The following is a 4,548-nucleotide window of genomic DNA, read 5'->3' as shown; positions in this document are numbered from 1 at the left end:
GCAGTAAATGCCAGCGGAACTTTTGCTCCATCATTAACAATTTTTTAAATGTTCGTCTTCCAAATAGAATTATAAATGCTGCTTCATCAGGATGGGGTATTGGAAAAAGTGAAAATGGTTGGATGACCGCAGAATGTTTTATAATTTTTTTTAATGGTCATGCGTCACATTTTTCTATCGAACTTAGTGTGTTTTGCTCTAAATGGAAATGGAATAATTTTTGTTGCTTTGTTCCCAAATGCAACACATATTTTGCAGCCGCTCGATGTGGCAGTTTTTGGGCCAATGAAAGCAAAGTGGAAATCGTTTTGCCGACAATGGCGCATTGACCATGAAAGACAAGAAATAAACAAAGAAAATGTACCAGAAGCATTAAATTCATTAAGTCAACTGTTGCTCCGGCTCCTCATTAAGAAGAAAACCATTCAAGTGTGACTTTATCAGCTTACTCTCTTATAACCTTTTTTGAAAAGTCCATTGATTTTAGTATTTTAGAGCAGTTTAAATTGGCTGACGAACATTTAGATTGGAAAAGAGATCTTGAATACCTCCAGTTGTATCATTTTTGGAAAAGAGCCTTATCTGAAACATATAAGACCATAATTTTACCTGATGAAATAAAACAGGGTAATAAAAATCTATCAATAAATGGTAATTTAGAAAATGTGCAAGGTATAACCGATATGGAAATGCCTGATTACAATAATGCAGCTGTAATAGAAACAAAAACCAGCTTGTTTCAGTTTAAAAATAGCAGCAGAAATAATAAATCCAATCGAAAGTGTTTTAATATGGCCAAAGCAACCAGTCCAATCGTCCAAGCGCAAAGTAGAACGTTTACCATCGGTTGGAACATCTGAAACGTGGCAGCTAATTCAGAAGACAAAAGTGCAAGAAAAGTCAAAAATAAAGGATAAAAAATTAAAAAAGAAACGATTAGCTGCAGATAAAAAGTCAAAAGTAGAGGAAGAATGATTAAGAAAGAAACAATTGGCTATAGTGAAAAAACTAAAAAACTTAAAAAAAAGTTGAAAAAGAGTCAGAAAACGAGTTCCATTTAAATGTTCATAATAATTATAAAATAAGACTTAGATAATTATGATGAAACTCTATCCTTTCCAGTTTAACTTAAAGGATAAGCATACTAAAGTAATAGAAATGCTTTAAAATCTTTAATTTTAATTCATAATAATGTTTTTATTACTATATAATTAGTGTTTATTTGGTAATAAACATTAATTTTATTTAAGTCTTATTTTTTAATTTTATACCTAAGAACGTTTTATAAAATGTTATCAATGCATTAAATTTTCATTCGAAACAGCGAGCGCATTTTAAACCAGACACTAAAGTAGATTTTAAGATGTACGATAAGTGCCGACAATATATACGATAAGTGTGAAACACTTACGATAAGTATGGAAAACTGCGCTTTAAAAGATTGATTAAAGTAAGTACATTATTGATTTAAATTTCAGAGTGAGAATAATTTTAAACTAACCCTTATCGTATTACATTGACGGCTGCAAAAATTTATTTCTAATGCATTTCTACTTTTTGAGTAATCTAATATATTATTATAACTTTTGTTAAACTCACGGTAAGTGTGGAAACGACCCTATATGAACTGTAAAATTGATTTTTTTTTTTAAATTATTAAATGTTTTGAAAATTTCAAATTATTATATATACAACATTTTGAGGTTTTGTACCAATGTGATCGTTACAGATTTTGGCTTAAAATCAGTGCCGTTAAAAGCCAGGGTTTCACAACACTTTCGTAAGTCCAAAATTTGCGTAAAGTTTGTGTAAGTTTTGCTTAAGTTCAAAGTTACGCTAAGTGGTATTAACAAACCTTGCGTAAACAAAAACTTTTAATTCTTAAGTTTTTACGTAAGTTATTACTTAATAAAAAGTCTAAAAAACGGTATCCACAACATTTTCCTAAAAAGTGCTGAGCAAACTTTACGCAAGAAAAGTTACGTCTGCTATTTTCTGACTTAACTTTGGCGTAACTTTAAATCATCTAATAATATTTAAAAATGGCGTTTTTATTATTATAAAAGATTTCAGATTTTGTTTGTTATTGCCAATAAAATATATCATATAATTTTGCAGTATGCCAATAACTTATTAAATAAATTAACTTAATAACTAGTTATTGTCATACATCAATTCTATATGATCATCATATCATAATGATACATCATAATAATGATACATCATAATGATACATCATAAGGATAAAGGATACATCATAATGATGTATCCATACTATATTAACTTATGGTTGTATCTATACTATACTATCTATACTATATTATACAAAAATATATACAATAATATTATTGAAGTAACTTTAACTTGCATAACTAGCATAAAGAGAGAGAGAGATTCACTCTCTCACTCTCTCTGTGTGATAGAAAAAATATTTGTCCTAATATAGATACAATATTCACAAAAATATGTAATCAATTAATTAGTTTTTCAAATCTTTTTTTTTTTTCTTTAATTTATAAATGAGACAAAGATTATTTCAAAATACAATAATGCAAAAATTATCTCTGAGTAATCAGGCTATTAAAGTTAAAAAGTATTATAGACTAAATATTAAACTTACTTTGAATAATGATGCTATGTTTTTCGATAATTTTAATTATTCAAAGGTATTAAAGGTATAACAATATTAAGATTATTTTGAATAATAATGCTCTGTTTTTAATTATTTCAATTATCAGGAGATATTAATATCTATGGATAATTTAAATTATTAAAAAAATTAGGCTTTAAAATTGTTTTTAAAGCCTAATTTCTTGGTAAATAATATTGTTATTTGCAAATAATAAACATATTATGTTATAGTTTAAATTGTTTTGGTAGATCTTTTTTTTTTTGTATATCTATATGAAATCTCATTGGTGTAGTTTGTTATTGCAAGAGCAGAAATTCCATATAAAGTTTCTTTTTTTTGTATATTTATATGAAATCTCATTGGTGTAGTTTGTTATTGCAAGAGCAGAAATTCCATATAAAGTTTCTTGATCCACCAGTTAGTCCAAATGGAGTGATAGTGCTTTTCACAATTCAGTAAAATTATTATCTATTGCTGTTGAAAATAGTATTACAACTCTTGAGATGAAAGCATATTTTTCACACTGGTTGCAGCTATTAGATTATACTGTATTTGGTGTCTAGAAAACCTACTACAATACTTGTTGTTATGATTTAATTAATACTTGCTCTGTCAAAGAGTCAAACTTTTTTATACTGCATGTACCTGATTCACAGAAATAACTTTATGCTATCCATCAAATATAAAAATCATGTTTTTATTCGTGCAAGTATGGTACCATAAATTTTCAATCTGAAATATCACTGAAAAAAAAATTACAAAAAACAAGTTATAAATTAATAAAAGTTGAGTTTTAATTCAAACTCAACTTTTATTAATTAATACAATTGAAACATTTTCCATAACATATTATAAAAAATACAATGTATTTTTCATAGTATGTTATGGAAAAGTTGTTGAACTTTTGCTTATGTTTTCAAAATGTTCCTTGTATTTCTGACAATAGAAATTTTGTTTATAAATAGTTTCAAATATACTAGAATGCAATCAAATGTATTTCTTGAATTTATTGAAGCAATTTCTTTATTTGATGAAACTGTCATTCCCTATTGCAAATAAAAGTGTTTTTGATTCAAGTCAATAATATGATAAAACAAGACCACTTAAAAGAAAATTTAACAATTATCATGATGTTTTCTTATACCTAAGGGTATGAGAAGTAAGAATGAAAACAAGAAGTTAAAAAAAAACACTTTAGTTTAGCACCTCCATTATTTTATGAACGTGAAATTTTATAACTTAAAATTAACTAAAGTACTTTATTTCAACTTCCTGAAGCAATGCAAGATAAGTTGCATGATCTGATCAGGGGTGAACCTAGACCTTTTTTGGTACTATAGGACCGGTATGGGCGCCAAAAAACTCAAAATATTAATTTCATGTTGTTTTTCTTTTTCTTTTTATATTAAAAATAAATAAAAAAGTTCTTTCAAATGCTAGTTTTCTGCATATTTTAGCTAGTTTATTTAGCCAGTAATGTTTACAAATAAGGTTCGCTGCAAGTTTAGGGTTAGGGTTGAATAAAACTAATGGGCATTCACTGATGGCATCATACAGGAAGCCGAATAATTATCTTATATAAGCCAAGGATAATACATTTTATATTACCCATTTGGATTTGAATAAATATGCCCGATTTATTTCTTAATGAGTGCTTGTAATATTTATATTTAAAATAATAGATGTGTAGCATTTTGTTAATAATCGCTATCTCATTTAAAAAACCAACCGACTCCTATTTGTTCCATTTTTAATCCAATTAATAATTATTTTGCTAATAGATACTCAAAATAGATTGAAAGAATGTTTATGCTATATATCCTATTACTTTTAAAAGTAATTGCATGTTAATGCAATATGGGGCAATTCAAATACAAAGAAACACTTTTTTGCTGTTTTTTGACTCCCTTCTTTGT

Source organism: Hydra vulgaris, chromosome 05 (genome assembly GCF_038396675.1).
Source record: "Hydra vulgaris chromosome 05, alternate assembly HydraT2T_AEP".
Taxonomy (NCBI): domain Eukaryota; kingdom Metazoa; phylum Cnidaria; class Hydrozoa; order Anthoathecata; family Hydridae; genus Hydra; species Hydra vulgaris.
Note: the sequence above shows the minus strand (reverse complement) of the source record.